Below are 18,507 nucleotides of genomic sequence, written 5' to 3'. Positions count from 1 at the left end.
GAGGCCTCGCTCATTCGATGGGGATGCGGCGGCGGCGAGCGCCGGGAAAGGCGGGGTCGGCGCGAGCAGCGAGTTCCCCAAAATTCCGTTTCTTCAATGAGAAATTGACTATTTTGTTCGAAAAGGAAACCGAGCGTTTTGTTTAACGAGAAAGCGGCGTGCGGGGGTCCGCGATGGGTGTTTTTTCCGCCCGATCCATCCCCTCGGGCCCGGCGGAGGCTGTAGCGAGGCCGTTTTTCTCGCCCCGTGTTTAGCGGGAGGTGCCGCAGGTACCGCACACGTGATGCGGGCACTCACCGCCCTCGCCCCCGCTGCTGCGGGCACCGGGAGGGTTAAACCCCCTCCCTCCGCGCCCTCCGAGGGGTGAGTAAGGCGTGTGGAGTCTAATGACACACGCTGTATCTCTCCGTTACAGGCGTGGGTTGGTCGGTGGGGGCTAAAATGCAAAAAAGCAAAGCGAGATGATGATGAGGCAGACGGCGCTCAGATGGGTGTTTTGGGTGGAAAAGGCAGATTCTCATCGCCGTTTGTGTTGGGAAGTTCCGGAGCTAGTGTCGGCGAGCTGGTTTGGGCAGTGATGGAGCAGTGTGGGGTTTAGGCTTTTATCAAGGTGAAAATAGTGCAAGGAAAATGAAATAGCTGGAGAACTTAAATAAATTATGGAGGCTAATTAGCGCTGCTGGGGAGTGCAACATAGCTGCGGTATAGGAGCGAAGGGAAATCAATGTTGGATTGGGAGGAGAAGAAGAAATACTGCAAACGTGCTATGGAGAGCAACAACATGGCCAAGAGACCCTGCCAGCACCATTGCTCAGGCTGGAGCGGGGAATGATTCCTGCAAAATGCTAAAGGTTGTTATTTTCCTTATTTAATCTTCAGAACTTAATTTCCAAACCCGCACGTGGGAACATCCGTTCCTAAGGCGTGAATTAAAAAGGAAAAAGGAGCTGGTGTGATAAGTGCCTTTCGGTGAGAATGTTTTGAAGAGGATTTGCTGGGTACAGTCACATGAGGCTCTTTACTGTGTGGTGAGACACCTTAGATTATGGGCAGTTGGTGTGGAGGAATGTTTACCTAGGAAATGCATGATAGACCTGTGATGGAATGAAGAAAATACAATATATTGCCATTTGCCATAATCTAAATCTCATTTTTTGACTCTGCAAACAGACTGTTGATGGAAAGAGAGCAGCAATGCTTAGGCAAAGACTATCTTAGCCAGTTTGAGGTCTGTGGCTTTTATGACTCTTGGGCTTCTAAGAAAATAAACAAACTACTTAGAGTTGTGCTTCTTTTCTGTAGTGACTCATCCTAAGGGCATCCTACAGAGTGAAAGACTGTGTATTCCAAATTTACCCCAATTTCATTGCAGTGGCAGGGTCGTATCCTGTTTGGATCTCTGCTGTGGCCATGGAATAATTGGAGCATACTGGCCTGCAAGGTAGACTTGTAATTACTGTGTGAATTACTGCTTACATATTCAGGGTACCTGGATGACTAATATAATTTTATAAAATAAACTCCTTATCAGTATTGATTGCCTTGTAGCAATTCCTCTCTTGTTCTCATCTTTCTGTCTTTTCCATTGGTTTTCCCATGATCCTGTGTGAGCTTCTGGGTTGTTTTAAATTTCAGGTTGCATACACTAGATTTACTTTCAGCTAAACCTTTAGAAATACCAGTGATACATATGTTAATGTTGAGAAGTCCATGAGCATTCCTGTTATGTGCAGGGAATTTTTGCAAGATGAATTTTTTAATACATTACAGACAAGCATCCCTAACTTCCTGCTTGCAAATTCTTGCTTATTAATATTAATAACCATAAATGCAAATGGTTTCAGGCCCAAATATGTATCATGCACAATATTATGCACTGTTTACTCTTGCGTTTTGCAGGTGTGAGTTTATATATAATTCCAGAAGAACACTTTGATGCCAGGCCTGCTTGTGACATGTTTATGTTGTTTATACTGTGTATTCATTAGTTTATAATCTTGTATTTTGTTTAATTTCAGAATGCTTGTTAAAATTCATGGTAGTATATCTTACTTTTTTGTTAGACTGCAAAAGAAAAACAATAAGAGGGAAGCCAGAAAACTAGAACAACCCCTTGGTACATTAAAAACAAAAAAATGGACCTGTGACTCTCTCAAATTTGTGCATGGTTTTTCTCATTAGAAAAAGAGAAGGATTATGTCCTTTCTTATGTTTTATCAAGATTTCCCTTTTCTAGAGGTGGTTAAACATGAGATGAGCTGAGAGTCTGGTAACACCTGTAATCCCATATTTTGCGCTATTAAAAAAAAATCTTTTGCTTTGAATTTTTTTCAAAAGCAAAATCCTTGTTTCTTGTCTCTTTGATGTATAAACATTGATTCTTTCAACTTTTGAGGATGAATTTTCTTTAGAGCACAATGGTTATTTCCTTTGCCAAGGTAATTTCCTTTGACATCCAGACAGGCAAATGACTTTGCTTGTTTCTTGATGAGGTTAGGCAGATTTTAAGAAGCTGTGCTGAATCACTGTCCTGTTCTCCCACCCTCAGTGTTGTGGACCCTCTGTCATGTGCTGCATTGAACTTTTGAGCAACTGTTGTGTGAATGACAGCTGTTTATTTTGTGGAGTTAAATTTCTTGCTGGATCAACGAACTGAACTTCACCTGTGGAGCCTGAAAGTGACAGGAGGAGGATGCAGGAGTAGGAAATAGAGTGGTTGGGTTTATCCTTTATGAGCTCTCGGAATGGTTGATTCCAGTTGGGAATTTGTATTGCACAAAGCCTTAAAATGGCACCTTTTGGTGTACAGAGGTGAATGGTTTGTTTTTGGTACTCCACAAATACTCATAGTCTTGCAGCCTTTGTTACATCATTGGTTATAACCCTCGCAGTCAGCCTGGTCAGTAATTTCAGGTTTTGTGCTTTGTTTCCAGTGTGATAAATGTGTGCCCACCTCTAGGAATTCTTTCAGCATCCACAGGACATGTGAAGCTCTGTGGTGACACAGGACATGGTAACATTGCCAGCAAGGGCTTTGGGAGGTTACCATGGTCATCACTGGTAACAGAACTGGTAACACTGGTAACCAGCTGGTAACCAGCCCACTGGTTGTTTTTGACTCTTGCAGTTCAAGTCTTTGACCAAAACATGGCCCTGTGTGAGCTACTGCGAGGAAAATTAGCTCCAGCCAACCCAGAATGGCACCTTCATTTTAACTGGAAAGTGGAGCACATGCCTGTTGCACTCGCTGGAGATAAATTAGTGTGCTTGGAGCTCACTGCACCTGGAAATACTTGATCCAGTGAACTGGGTCATTTGTGTCTGGTTTATTTGCCAGCTGGATTTTATGAGCTTGGAAAAACCAAATTCTAGTTATGTTCCTTAGAATGGTTCCAGTCCCATTATTGTATGGGGCTAAAATGCAGTTGTTTGTTTTACATTCATTTGAAAAGTTATTACTTTAAATGCAAACTCTATATTACTTAGAGGAAATAGCACTTGTTTTGTGTAGACTTGCATTTGAAAGGGAAAAACTGGGAATTTAGAGCCCAGACCCTTGTGAAGCTGTCCCATCCCTGGGTTCCTCAGGTTTCTACTTCAGCAACCTGTGACAAAAGGATCTAGTTTAACAAGGATGCTGGACACATTGGAGAGGAATTTGGCATGGAATTGCCTGTAGGATTCTGAGGAGGGAGCAGACTTTACTGTGTTGTGAATAAAGATGCTGTATGTTCTGGGTGCTGTGGTAATGGGACTGTGGCGTTTCAGCTCCTCAGGAAGAGAAATCTTTGAATAATCTGTTGAGTCCCCTGAGCAGCCTGGCTTTCTTCCTGGGTAGCATTTATTCCCTATCATTCCAAAATTCATCAAATAACAGAATTTATACTGTGGCATGAGAAACTCTATCTTGAAAAATACTCTGTAAGAAAGCATTAATTAGTAATGAGAAAACATAAAAAGTACCGTGTGCTTCTTTGACTCAGCTTTGGGTTTGTGCCATGTTGCATCATTATTTGATTTTGAAGGAATCATTACTTATTCATGGCTTTTATAAAATCTGTGTAATAGTTGGGTTTCTATGTATTCTGCATAAAGCAAACTTCAGTCTAGGTTTTGCTTCCTCAGTAATTTTTATAACACTTTGGCAAAGTTTTTTCCCTGCTCTGAGTGCAGGGCTTATTTTCTAAAAATGTTGCTTTTTTGAACTGAAAATATGAGTAGGCTTTTTTTTGGTTTTTTTTCCCTTCCTCTCCCATCCGTCTGTTGCATTGTAAAGATGAGGATTATTTAGCTTTACTGAAGAAGTAACCTGAGGTAGGAATCCTTAAGAGCCAATTTGGCAGAGGCACATGCAGATACTTGAGGAACATACAGGATCCTGGTGAGTTCATGTTACTATTCCTATACAGGCAGGTCCCTGCACGCCGCTGGAGCCCTGGTGCTGCTGAGGAGTGATGTTGTGTGAGCTAATGGCAGGGAAGTAATCTGGGAGAGTGGTGCTGTCTCTTGAGCTGGCATCATTAATGAAGAGAGCAATGAATCATGCATGTTGACATTTCAGCTCTTACCAGTATTTGTTATTTATTTGTCCTTTATGAAAAGAACACATTTGTGACCGAAGGAACATCTTCCTGAGCAGACTGGGAGCTCTGCAGGGTGAGGGCAGGCTTGCTGTTTATTTCAGTGTTTGGCTGCAGAGGGATTTGTTGTGAGAGATCTTTCAGACACATAATTTCAGTCTTGGAGCAACTTGTTGCTCATTAGTTGTTCACTTGTACTTAATGAGAAAGAATCCAGTGGTATGTCCGGAGTGGAGGACCTGGGGTGGATGAATGATCCTTTCTTGCACCACAAGCAGTTCTATTCATGGTGCCCCATTTCTCAGAAGTTACTGAAAAGTCATCTGATGAGCATTTGTGACCTTACTGTGCCGATCAAAGCGGAGAGGCTGAAAGCTGTGTTTGTTCCTCTGTGCGTTTGCAAATACCAAAAGTGTGTCTGCCATTATCCCTGCCTTCCCAGAGCTTGGAAGGATGGAGACAAGCCTTCTTGCTGCTCTTTCCTTGAGTTCTTAGTTCGTAAATTTGTGATAATTTCTTTTAGAGTAGGTTGCATGTGAGGCAGCAGAGGTCTGCTTGTCATTTGAAATTATTTGTCTTTATATCCAGATTTCCATATGTTCTCGTTTTCTGCCATTGGAATTAGCTGACTTGGTTTTCAGAGATCAGATTTGCACATTTCCAGTGTGTAATAGCTGAAGCTCATATCACACCACTAATGAAATTCAGCTGACTAGTTGAACTACATCTTTTACCCTCATCTGCAGGGAATAATTTTAAGATTAAAATATAGAATAGCTTGACAGCTGAGGAAAAAATCCCAAATAACAATGAATAGCATAAATGCATCATTTTTCTCAGAGTTCCTCACTTTATTAGTGAATATTCAATTGTCGTATTTTTACTTACATCAGCTGTAATTGCTAATTATGGCTGAATTGTAGTGATCTCAAATTTAAGATTTGTAATGATCTCATTAATAAAAGAAGTATTTTGGATAGGTGAATTGTTATTTGCAGTACAAATCACATTGAGTATTTGTTATTAATTAAGAAGTGTGAGAAAAGAGATGGTTAATTTGTATTTTATGATGGGGAGCTTCTTGTTTACTTACTTTCTTTCCAAGTATTTTGTGTGTTTATTTGATTTTCCCCTTTCCATGGCAGGTACAACAATATTTGACAGATTGCTGCTATTTTTCTGTATTCAGATTATTTAAGCAAAATGCTTTTACAAAACAATCAGTAGGAAACACCTCTGCTGCAATTTAGATTTTTTATATGGCTTAATGAGTAAGGCTTGTATATGGGTGTAAGTGGTTTCCTCCTTTTTTTGTGTTCTTTTCAGGCGTCTTTCATAAAAATTTGTGTTTTCTTCATAGTTTGGATGAGAACCTTGATGAAACAGAGAAACCAGCAGTGCATATGAAAAATACCAAAATTAAAGACAGAGTATAATATCTTTCAGAATGGGAGTTGGAATATTTGTGGTGGTCGGTCCTTTTATTTACGTCCTTAACAACAAATTATTTTCCCTTTTTGCCTTATCTTCCATTTTATTATGTAGGATTATTCTCTGTCTAGAAATTGTTTTTGATAGGTGCTCTTAATGTTCCAGATAGCGAAGTGAAGAAGTGTAGCAACAAGAAGATAAAGGTACAAAGTGCTTTTGTAGAAATGAGTTCCCATGTTTTTAATGCTGACAGGTATCAGTGGGAAAGCCTGTGTGCTCTGTAGCTTACCAGGACTGGGAGATGGCAGCATTTATTCATTCATTATTTAGGGTGCTTGGAATTTGAAATTGGTCAAGAAGTGTTGTCTTTTCAGGCCTAAGACCCCTGTGCTACTCCTGTTTCTCCAGGCTGCTTCAGAGCAGGCACATTCCTGGTTCCATGTCTGAGCAGAAGAAGATCTGGGAGCAGAAGGGGTCAGTGACTGAGTAGATAATTGGAATGGGCTTAGCCAGGCTGTTCCTGCAAGTGCTCTAGAGGAAAGTCTTCAGCAAAGAGCAGTTTAGCAGGCAAACAGATAAACAACTTTCTATCCTTCAGGGATTTTCTGGAATAGAATATGGAAGGGTTCTGAGAGAGGGAAAACCAATGTGAAATAGTGAGGATAGATTTTTAGAAATCATTGATGCTTGGAGAAGAGAGACAAAAGGATGTGTGTGTTGTGAGTGTGTAACTTTTATGGGAGTTATTAAACTGAGCCTGTGAAGAGGTGCAAATGCAAGTGGATAGTGTGATTTGAATGATCAAAATAAATGCTTGTGTCTGCAGATTTTGCTGGTTTATCCCAACTTGCAGGCTCTGGTGTTCTTTATGTGACTTTATCTTTAAGGATATGTGCAAAACGATCTGGGTTGTGGCAGGTATTCTGTGTGTGTAGCTGTGTGCTGCTTCATCTGTTACTTTCTGTATAAGTTGGAGTCTAATGCTGATTATCTTTCCCAGCAGCTTTTGCAGTTCCACATAATCTTAGTTTAATAGATAATTTATATTTTATGGAGGGACAAATTCCCCATTTTCTTGCTTAATGGGTTTTTCTCCTCTTACTCAAATGATTTTCCTATTTAATTTTCAGTGTAAGATTTGATTAGAAGACCCCAACTCAGTTTCCTGCTGCTTCACACAGTTGTTAGTATGAGATACTCAGCTTCACAGCTAGAACATCTGTGTTTGATTGAAATCTTTCTGAGCAGCTTTTCATTGGCACCAGCCTTTGGTTAATACCTGCATGGGGGCCATGACATTCCCTTGTTTTCTTGTCTTCAGGAGTGGAGATTTAGTGTAACAGGCACCATGAAAGAAAGGACTATTGTTCTTTGAAGGCTGAAACTGCAATGGAGCTACAAGTGCCCATCCTCTTTCTCTTCATTCTGGTAATATCATCCCTGTCTTGATTTAGAGAAAGTGAAGAAGCTGTAATGCTGACAGCAGGCAGTGCTGCTCCACCTCCTCAGCAGAGGTGGAAAGGACCATCTGGCTCTATGTGGGTAGCAGTTATCCCAAAAAGTAATAACAGTGGGAGTTCTTGCCAGTTACAAGTTGTGATCACAGGCCAAATGGTGTCATTCTAAATCAGTGTACGTTTTCAAAGAGAAAGAGATGCAAGTGTTTATTTTTGCCAACTTGAGAAGTATTTTCAGTCATGGGGGGCTCTGCTGGGGTTTTAGTTGCTGGCATTTGAGAGAAAGTGTGAGGGGAGTAAGTCAGACGAGTGTGGCTGTGATGCCTGCTAGACCAGCTCCTAGGCACTAAAAAAAAAATAGGCTTTTTTTTGGTATTATGTAAGCCTCAACTTGATGAATCCATGAAACTGGGGAATTGTTTTTGCAGGCTATATAACGGTCTGTTGATTGGATTTAGACTTTACCCAATGGAGACTGAAGAGCTCAGTCTTTGGCACTATTAACTAGTCTTGAACAAATTGCTGCTCTAAAATCAGAGAAACTTTGTAATGAGGTGAAAAACTCTCTTGTTGTGCTTTGTGAATCACTTCAGTATGGTGGCCTGTGATATTTTTGTTTGAAAAGTTGGATGTGGCATGATCAGAAGTGCAGTACAGTGGCTGCAGAGCTGGTTACCAGGTTGCTTAGTAACCTGGATGGAGGAATTGAGAGTGTACTGGTAAAACATGTGGATGGTGTTGGCTTTCAAGGTGCTACAGGGATAGGAAGAAAGGATTAGATTCAAATGGGTCTTGAAAAAATTAGAAGCTTGGAGTATGAGCAAGTTAATTTCTCAGCGTTTATTCCGAATAAAAATGGTCAGCACTATAAATACAGAAGAACAGGAGCAGCACAAAGCACTGTAAAACATCTGAAATGAAAATTGATAAATATAATTTGCATGTACGCAGGGCAAGGGAAATTTAGGTGGAGTTATGAATTTGTGCCCTTTTCAGACTTGGGTTCTTGTTGTAGACTCACTCAGACTCTGTCAATACTTTGGGTCAGTGTGGTGAAAATTTCTGCACAGACCCAGATGGGCTTTCAAAGAGGGCTTTGGTCTTCATCAGATTTTCTAGGCAGATGTAGCTGCTTTTCTGTCAGTGTACATTGTCTCAGACGGGGACTTTGCCAGGGTCTTCCCTGCATGGCTGTAGCTGCAGGAATCCTCATGATGTGTTTAAGCTTTGCTTTGGACTCTTGATTTCGCTGATTTCTTTGTGTGGTGGTTTTGTTGTTGTTGTTTTGGTTTTGGGTTTTTTTAAACTGCTTCTGCCTCTTGTAAATGTCCAGAAGCCCACTTTACCAAATCTGGTCAATAAAGATTCTGTCCAAGCCTACTGAATACGCCCCTAATCCTTGCGCTGAGTCAGTTTTCCATGTTGTGTTACTGTAGTTTGGACCTCTGGGAGTAGAAATCTGAGTTGAAATTGGTGGATACATATGCAGATTTTTTAAGTGAGTTAACAAATGCTATTTTTTAAATGTGTGCATATGGTTGTTTAATCTGTTTACCAAATTATTTCTATTAAGAAATACAGTTTGTCAGGTATTCCATTTTGGAATAGTCTCCCTAATTAGTTAATTTTTTGTGGCAAGTTTGAGCACTCACCTAAACCAAATCCATGATATGGCTGATGTAACTGTATACTGTGTGTTGTCTAGTGTTGCTTGGTTGCAATTAAAATTTTGTGCTTAGAAAGCCCTTACAATAAACTTTTGCATTGCTTTTGTCCTTGCAGACAGGCAGCTGAAAAAGCAGATCAGGCCCCACAAGGAGCTGGCTGTCACCTTTACTGGTGACATGTACATGTCTTTTTCTGTAGTCAAGGTTTTTTACTCCAGCATAACCACTAAAAATCAGATGCAAATAAACATTCTTCATAAATGGAGGCAAACTAAAAACCTTTCCAAGTTTGGATAAAACAATCTTTAAAGGAAGATTAAATCATGTAACATAAGCTCATTATCTGGAAGCTGAGGAACCATACAAACCTTCCAAGTGATGAGTCCATCTTTATGTACTGTGTGCTCTGGGTTGGTTTTCCTCAGTTTAAGAGTGATGTAATATTCAGAATAATGTTAGTATTAATGATTACCTGCTTAGCTGTGGATGCAGTAGAGCTGAGTGTGGATGTGGACATTTATTTACCCTTCTCAGATGTCACATTCTGCCACCTGTGCTCTTGTGTCTGATGGATGTGAGTGCTGGCTGCAGTGTGCAGTTCTGGAATTTGGGCAGCTTAAACCTCTCCTGTCAAGCATCTATAACATAAATCCCCAGATTTATATCTGCTGGCACTTTGCTCATAGTCTATACACTTGTGCTGAACTTCTGTGCAAAGCAATCCTGCTTGCCTACATTCAAGAAGTGTCTTTCTGTATTGTATTAAGAGCTTATCCATATGCTTCAGGCTTGGAGCACAGGAAGTCTGCTGGCAGCAGGCCTGCTATTCCATATTCTGAGCTTAGGCTCTTTGTGAATAGCTAGGAAAAAACCCAACAACTATAAATCACGACAAGTTGTTGACTGACTGATTTCTAGATAAGTTTTTCAAGAAAATGTGAATAAATATTAATATTATGTGTAAGAAAAGGATGCGGCGTGGCTGGTTGGGGTGTAAACTGCAGGATGTGATTAAAAGGAACTGCAAAATTGTTGTGTAGGATGCCTGTTTGTATTTTTAAGATGCTCTGTAACACATCATTCACATCAACTATAACTACAGAGAGCCCAGGAAAAAGCACTCTGTGTCCATTCTCCCTCTTGAAAAATCCCGAGTTTCCATTCCTGGTGTCAGGTTGTTCTATCTGAAGTGCTTGTGCTAGTGGGATTTGATCTGATTTTGTTTTTAATATTAAACAGAAACAGTAAATGATTGTTGAAAGTGTAAATACTTAATAAAATTGAATTTTATTATTTTCTTCCAAATAAGAAACCACTTAAAATATTAGTCACTTCACTTACATGTTTAATGTGCCTAATTTGATGGAAAGATGCAATATTTATATGTTTACCTTTTAAATAAAGGAAAGATGTCTCCAGATTTCATATTGTATTACTTGTGTACCTCTGGGAATTCTAGATTTTCCTTGAGGAGATGGATTTTATCTGAGTGCAGCTTGCTAACAGTGTTATACTAAATAATATGTAGAAATACTGTAGGCAAAAATGTGAATTAGCCTAGAAATACTATAAGAAAGCTCCAGAAAGAACCTGGTATTTTTTCAACTGTGTTTTGTTTGTTTTCCTCCAAAAGTTGCTTTTACCCAGTATAGATATCAGATGACGAGATTTGCACGTTGCTCATTAGAGGAACATCAGCTTGGTTTTCCTTCCTTTATTTGTGCTCTTCCTCTTCCTCCTCCCTCCCCCTTCTCATCCTGCTGTTGTTTTATCTTTGTGGCGTGGTTGAATTGGGGTGGCAGGGCCAGGAATTGATCTCTGGTCCCTCGGGTGCCGAGTGAGCTGTGGGTGGGCAGCAGAGCCTTGGGCAGGACTTGCTGCACAAACACCATGGATTTCCCTTCTGCTCGTGTGTGCTCAGATCTTCTGAAATGAAACTATTTGTATGAAGTGAAGTCTTCCACCTCCTCATGCTTAGGTGGTTTTTATCGTTCTGCTTGTTAGTAATGGGAAGGATTTGAGTAAATAATCACACAGAGAGAAGCTCTTTCCCATTTTCCTCTTCCATCAACGTGCTAACTTTTAAACCATTAAAAGCAGCCATGGGAAAGTGTTTCTACCTGGCCTTGAGAGAATTACATGTGTGACAATAAAGGAAGCGTGTGAGAAATTATTCTTCTTCCAAAGGGCACCAGTCTGTGCTGGTGTGCAGAACTGAGGAGCCTTGAGTGGTTTGTCTGCTGTTTGCAGTGTCACCTTCAAAACACCCTTGGGCTGAGCAAGTCTGCTTGTTCTTCATCCTGTGAGCTTCCCAAAAAGATGTCAGGTCATCATCCCTATTCTATGAGAGTCTTTTCTATGGGAACTCCAGCTTCTGCTCTGTGCCTTTCAGTAGGCTGAAAGGAAATCTTTTCTGGGATGGCAATCTCTGTGTTTTTCCAGCATTCCTGGATACTTTTCCCTCCTAAGTTGTCCTGCTTGTCAAGATGACCCAGGAGCTGCCTGTGTGTGACAGTAATGTTATTTTCTTCTCCCTTGCCATGAGTTGTTCCTGCAGATGCAAGTCTGTAAATGCCAGGGCTTATATTTCTCACTATTGTCTTGTGCATCCTGAGGGCGAAAGAAGATGAGCAAATAAATTATTGGAGAACTCAGGTAGTGAAGTTGACGTTAAGGAAGAGAGCAGCAACGAGATGTTTCTGAATTTGTAAATGTGTTTCCTGAATAGGTAATTGCATGTAAATAAATATGTGGGTAGGCTGGTGGGAAGAGTAACCGAAAAGTGGTGAACTTAGTAATGATATATTCTGAAAAGCTTGTGTGAAAAAGGCTCCCAATCTTCTAATGGAGCATTTAGAGAGAACAGAAGCTCATCTGGAGATTAAGACTGACTTGGTTGAGCGATTTAGAAGTCAAACAGGATTTTGACACATTTATACCTGTGCTACAAATGCCAGTCAACATCCTTCAGAATAGAATGGATCACTGCACTCGGGGTGACTTGCTATCGAAGATGGAACAGCTGCTTTTTCTCCTTGACTGCACATATACTGCCCTTTCATGGCACCTTGCATCAAAGGTTTTAAAAAATTATTATTATTATTTCCACAGAAATGCGAGGAAAGGAATTTTAAATTTTATTTAATACACTTTTCACAGGAATTTGCTTGCATTATGTATGTGGGGCAGTGGTTCAGGAGGTGGGTGCTGCTGAGACTGAGCTGTAAGGAATGTAGTTGTGTATTTCTTTCTGGTGAAAACTGCCTGGTGTTACAGATGCATTTATCTTATCTGCAGTGCAGGCAGGCTTGAGACTGAATTGGAATGCGAATCAGCATTATTTTTCTACACACCCTCATAGTAAAGGTTACAGGTCACCTTTTGCTCTAAGCAGCGTCTTCTCCGTGGATGTTTAGTGGATTTTCACATCTTTAATTATTAGCTGAGTATTGGAAGCTGGTAAATCTTCATTACTTTTTTTCCCCCCAAGTTCTTCTGAATTTACCATGTTGTTTATGTGTATTTGTAATAAGGTCTTTGGGACTTGGTGTCTTGTTGACTACAGCCTTTAATAGAGAATTTTATATGGTTTCCCCTTTTCTAATAATTTGATATAGTCCTTAAAATTTTTCTATGTGTATGTATTTATGACCATAATTTATATTCTGCAGTAGTCTGGAAAAATGTAGCAAGAGTACATTTAGAGAGGACTAAGTAGCATTTCTTAGCTGGCAGTGGGGAATGAGGTAAATTACTCGTCAGTATTAGACATTAATGTGTCTAATTACTGCCTGAGTTTTCTACAGATGTTTCAGAGCAAGCTAATAAAATGTGCCCTGACACAAATGATTTTATACAAACAAATATAATTGAGAGTTAAAGAGAAGGGGTGTCGTTAATAATACTGAAATTCATTCCTTATCTTCCTCTTTTCATTACTTCAGGGGTGTAGTTATTTTAAGTTTGCTTACATAGATTCAACTAATCATTCCACTTTACTGCCAATATAGTGTGAGTACTTAGAGCAGGTAGAGTTGGTAGCAAAAACAGCCTGTGAAAAATTCTTTCCTGAACATGGTGACAGATCTTTTTAATTAACTGTTGCAGTAGTCATATTATAGTAATTTTGCAGCAGTAATAACTTCTTAGAAGGATTTCAAGTTCGGAATCTAATTCTCTACTGTCAAATTACCTAGAACTAGCACTGAATCTGTATTATATGTCACATATTGATGCGTGATTTGAACTGTGTTGGGAAGGAGGAAGCCTCTTTATTCTGGTGCAAGTGGAAGAATCCTTGTTTTTCTTGATAGAGCAGCATAGGGACTACAACAAAACCACACTGTCTGTGTCTGTGTGTATTAGTGTATTAAAAGTAATTATTATACAAAAAATCACTCATGAGCAGAGTCACCTTTTAACAGCAGAGACCTTAGCTTGACACCAAAGGAGTCATTTTAGATTCACTGTTGACTGAGCTGAGATTTTCTTATTTTAGTTTCTTTTTCTGGGCATTGTTGCTCTGTGAATCTCTCCTGCAGTGGGCTGCAGGAGCAGCAGAGGAAATGCACTTCCTATACCCGGAAAACCAAAGGCAAACACTTGCTATTGGCTCTGCACAGTGAGCTTGCTGGGAGAAGGAAGAGTTTTGGGTTTTTTCTGCAGGCTTCATTTACAGTAATCCTAATTGCCTGGGCTTTATAGAGCAGAGAAATGATTTCTTAGTCAGCAGCTTTCCTATGTTTTCCCTTAGTATTTTAATAGTTTCACCTTACAGGAATTTTTGAGATCTATATCAGTTGTTTTGGAGGGATGTCGTAGTGGCTCAGTGGTTTGGTTAATAGAAACAAACTCGTAAATAAAGTAAACCAAGAAATTTTCCTAAGAGTCACTTTTGTTCTGTTTCATTTGTTTTGTGGAAGATATTTTAGAGCTGAGGAAGACTTGAAACAGGACATGGCTTAGGTAGCAAAGGAATGATGGAGTATAGAGAAACTGTGTAGCAGAGAAGGAGATGCGTTTTAAAACCAGTTTGAAAAGAGAGAATGAAGCACGGATTTCAAGTGGAATATACCTATGTACATGGTATGTACCATGCTTGTCTCTCAGCATGATGCCCTTTAAATCCTTGCTGGAAGTGAGGTCATGCTGCTTTTCTTGTGTTTTTTAGTATCCGTGTTCATCTCCTTGCCTTGGCTCAGTTCCTGGGAGGTGTTGCTGAGCTGGGGAGTTGCTTCCATCATGTATAAAGGAGGGATTTATTCATGGGTCTTGTGATCGCTAGAGGTTAACAAGTTAAATGACTGTATCACACAGCTGGGCAGTAGGGATTATGAATATTGCTTTAATAGCAAGAGCCCAAAAGCTGAGAGCAGAGATTTTCCTCCTTTGCTTTCCTTGTGTGTGTTTATAGAGCATAAAAGCTCTCTGGTAGCTGAGGAAATATGCCTTTTTTTAGATTTGTGTTAAGACTATCCTCAAGTGGTTTCTGCCGTATCATTTGCATTATTTGGCTTTAAAAGCAATGAACTTTGGAAAACATGCTATCCATACTTAATTTAGATGTAAGATAATCCCATCTAGCTACAAGATTCTGAACATTTAACTATTTTTCATGTTTCTGACTCATTCTTGCTAAAGAAAAAAGCCTTTTTGATATGGGTGGTGATGCAGCCAGGCGATTGCTGTATTTGCTGTAACGCATCTTGATGTCAGAAATGTTTTTCTGCCGAACTTGCCTGAGGAAATTTCAGACCATTGTTTCTTAGTAGACATTGTTTCAGAGTATAATAAAGGTGAATCAGGCATTTTGGCTATGTTAGCTACAGCAGAGGAGACAATGGGCTGCTGTTTAAGGCTGAGACCAATGAATTGGGAATGTAACCAAAGGGGTTACTTCAGACAGTGTGTTTAAACTATGAGTTATAAATGAAGCCATTGTGTGAGTACATTTGAAATTACAGCACATAGCAGGCTTCAAAAGAATTCAGTGTTGTATACACGAACTTCACTTCACACTGTCCTCCTCAGCTAACAACACAATCAGGAGTTTATGGTTTATGGTTTCATCCCACAACCAGCAGCAAAAATGGAGATATACAGAGTTACAGTTCTGGCAAAAACAACTATAGTTCCTCAGTGTGATGCAAGTGAGAACTGAAAGCCCAGTGAGATTTTTTTTTTAACAGGAGAAATCAACTAACCATAGAGCAAGCTGTTTGAGGTCCAAAAAGGGAATCAAAGAACCAAGTCCACAAAGCCTTGAGGAGATAAACAGTAGCAGGCAGAAAACATTCATAGTGAGAGAGCCAGAGTAAGCTGAGCACTTCCCAAATCCAAGACTGAGTTACTTTCAATGTGACTCCTGAAAACTACATTACCACGGCTTAGGAAGTTGGCTTTGAATACCAAGTATCCTCTTAACTTATCCCAGTTGAAAACCAAAACATTATATTGGCCTCAGGAGCCTTGCCTGTGGCTCAGAAGTGCCTTAGTCACTTCAGCTGGCTGGTACAGGAGCATTGGAAAAACCAGAGGTGCAATTTGCTTTGCCCTGCCCCTCCTGCCTGCTTTACTGCACAGTCCTTTCCCTGCTTTCACAGAGAGCCAAGTGAAACCAGGTGATGCTGCAGTTCCAGTGCTTTTCTGAGTCCCTCCAGCACCAGAATGCTTGGGGACACTGTTCTCTTTCATTCTGGAAAAGGAAATGCTCAGTGCATGACTCGTGGATGTAATCAAGGAGTATCAGAAAGTGTGTGTCAAAGTCAGTGATAACACAGCAGAGTTGGTTTGGGGTTTTAGACAAAGCCTTTACACTGCTCCCCCATTTTTAGCTTCAGTAAAACTTTTGCAGTGATGGGTGAGATTATTCCATAAAGTTGCATAACTACAAAAACAAACTGATTTTTTAAATCATATCTGTAGTCTGTCCTATGGAGGAAATGTAATGGCTCCTAGATATGGAAAGAGAGGGAATGTATTTTCCCCTGCATTTGGAATGCAAATGTAGGCATGTATAATCATCAATAACTTATGTCATCACTCACTGAGGCAAATCCCAAATTCTGTCCATTTCTTGGCATTGAAGAGAGTGCACAACCAAGGAAAATAAGAAACAACAAAAATAACTGGCTTGCTTTCCTTCTGGAGCCTACAGTATTGGAATACTTGAAATGAAAACCAGTCAAGGAATAATCAACACTCACTCACACTTGTTCTCTCTCTAAAGCCATTGAGCAGATTTGCTGGTAAGGGTAGCATGACCCAAGACTTACACTTACTCATTGCTCCTTTCTGCTGTGGCACCACCTCTAACTCCTACATTGCTCTGACAGTCTCTGTCTGTCAGAGTTATTAAACATAAGATGGTAATTAGAGTGTGAAAATATGAGAGAGGTGAGGGCTGGGGACCACCAGGTACCATGAAAGAGTAACAGCTCCTGCCCCCAGATTGCTGGGAAAAAGGTGGCAAATAGGTAAGTTTGTAAATTTTGAAAAACGTGATTAAGATGCTGAAAAATGCAATCCTTCATGAATAGGTTGGAACTATTTGTGAGCAGAAAATAAAATGGGAGCTCCTTATAATTGCAGTATAAAAGTAGGAGCCTGAGTTGTGAAGAGCAGAATGTGGATGTCATCTACATTTAACACACAGGGTGGGGTTTTTTTAAGGCATACATGATAAGCAAAAAAATCTTAATTCAAGTCATGGTCAGTTTTCTGATTTTTTTTTTCATTATTCCATTGAGGTCTGGATGCTTTCCCATAGTTATTTAGAGTGATGATCATGAAGAAACTGTTGCCAGCTTAAAATATGGTAGAGTGGATGCTTGTTTAATACTTTTGAAAATCAGCCAAGAGGTATCTAATTCTGGACTGGAGTGTTATGTTGTATGGTTTTATTTGTGGAATTCTTGATTTATCAATGGTCTACTTTCCTGTGTAATGAACTGTGTAAGTGCAGTCATTATGTATGGCAACATATGATTCAAATCTTACTTTTAATTAGAGAATATGAGGTTAAGAAGACAAACTCTTTGCCAAGATGGAAACATGAGACTTTTTTTCCAGATTAGTCCCCAGTAAAATTAGGTCAGTCATAGTTACATGACAATAATTTAAAGAATGCTGTCATTTTCCTGATCTTTGATTTGTTACATGACAGACATCATTAAAACACACATTTTGCTTAAAAAATAATTTATGCAAGTTAGAACTGAAATCAAGATTATTTTTAGTCAGTATGTATTTTGTTTCCAACACGTATATATGTGCAAAGAATTTAAACTGTGATTTGATTTGATTTTAGAATACCATCCAGGCTTGCTCAATTTATACCAGCTGGTGCATCTGACAGCCAAAACTAGAAAAATAACTGCATTTAAAGATGGAAATCCCTATTCATGAGAACATTTTAGAGCCTTTGCTTTCCAGCAGGACTGGTTGAGCAGCATGTTCTGATCATTGGGGTAGTTTTGGTTTTCAAAGACAGATGGCCATTGTGTTTAATGTCTGTGTATTAATGTTCTGTTGATAAAAGTATGAGTAAGTTGCTAATTTCTCTGGGAAAATATAATTAAACTGTTGAGATCAGGATACATGTGACCTTTGCTATGTTTGGTCCAGAGGCTTCAGATTCAATTAGCTTTTCAAAATTGCTGTGAATTTTTACCTGCTTGCTTGGATTGGGGGGCAGAAAAGGTTCCTATGTTTACTGTAGGCTGAATAGAAAACTAGTCTTAGTTCAGCCTTTTATTTGGATGTTTCTCAGTTCTAATGTTCAATATTTTCAAATATACGATGAGTGGTATTCAGCTCAAGATATCTCACGACATTTCTCAAACTTGTTGCTGTGAATTCAAACATTCTGGTGTGATTTCAGACTATGTAGTCGAGTTTCCATGGAGGCAGCTTTTCTGGTTTCTGCCTCAAATCTTAAAGCTTTAATTTTTTTTTTTCCTTCATGGATTTTAGCCTGACAGGAAAATACTGCAGCTACTATGTGTGCTGGTTGGTGATTTGTGTGTTTAATCAAGAGGGAATGATTCTAAAAGTGATTCTCTGTCACCAAAGCTGTTTGTGTATTAGTCTCTAAGTGTATTTGTTGTGATACAACATGTCAGAATTCATAACTTTCTTACAGTTCAATAGCAGAATTTACAAATATAATTAGAGGGTTAAAGGCATTTAAAGAATTAAAGCACTTTAATGACATTCAGGTTTTATTGACAACTCACTAATATCTGCTGCATTCACATAAAGATTTCTAATGTAATCCTGTGAGCAGATAAAAGCTTTGCTGTTTAAAAGCTCAATGCAGAGCAGACTCATTGGATCTGCTCATGGAATGCAGATGGGGAGTTCCTGATGGGT

The 18,507-nt window shown here is 39.6% G+C and overlaps 1 protein-coding gene across 1 annotated transcript in view; it reads left to right on the top strand.

Annotated features, from left to right (window-relative positions):
- Nucleotides 1-336: 336 nt before the first annotated feature.
- The window catches only part of TANC2 (tetratricopeptide repeat, ankyrin repeat and coiled-coil containing 2), a 142,836-nt gene continuing 124,665 nt past the window's right edge, over nucleotides 337-18,507 (top strand). The window contains exon 1 of the mRNA XM_031064389.1: nucleotides 337-363. The gene's annotated coding sequence lies outside the window, so the exon portion shown is untranslated. The remainder of the gene's footprint in view (nucleotides 364-18,507) is intronic.

Source organism: Geospiza fortis, unplaced genomic scaffold (assembly GCF_000277835.1).
Source record: "Geospiza fortis unplaced genomic scaffold, GeoFor_1.0 scaffold344, whole genome shotgun sequence".
Classification (NCBI taxonomy): Eukaryota; Metazoa; Chordata; class Aves; order Passeriformes; family Thraupidae; genus Geospiza; species Geospiza fortis.
Note: the sequence above shows the minus strand (reverse complement) of the source record. Positions and strands in the feature narration are given on the sequence as shown.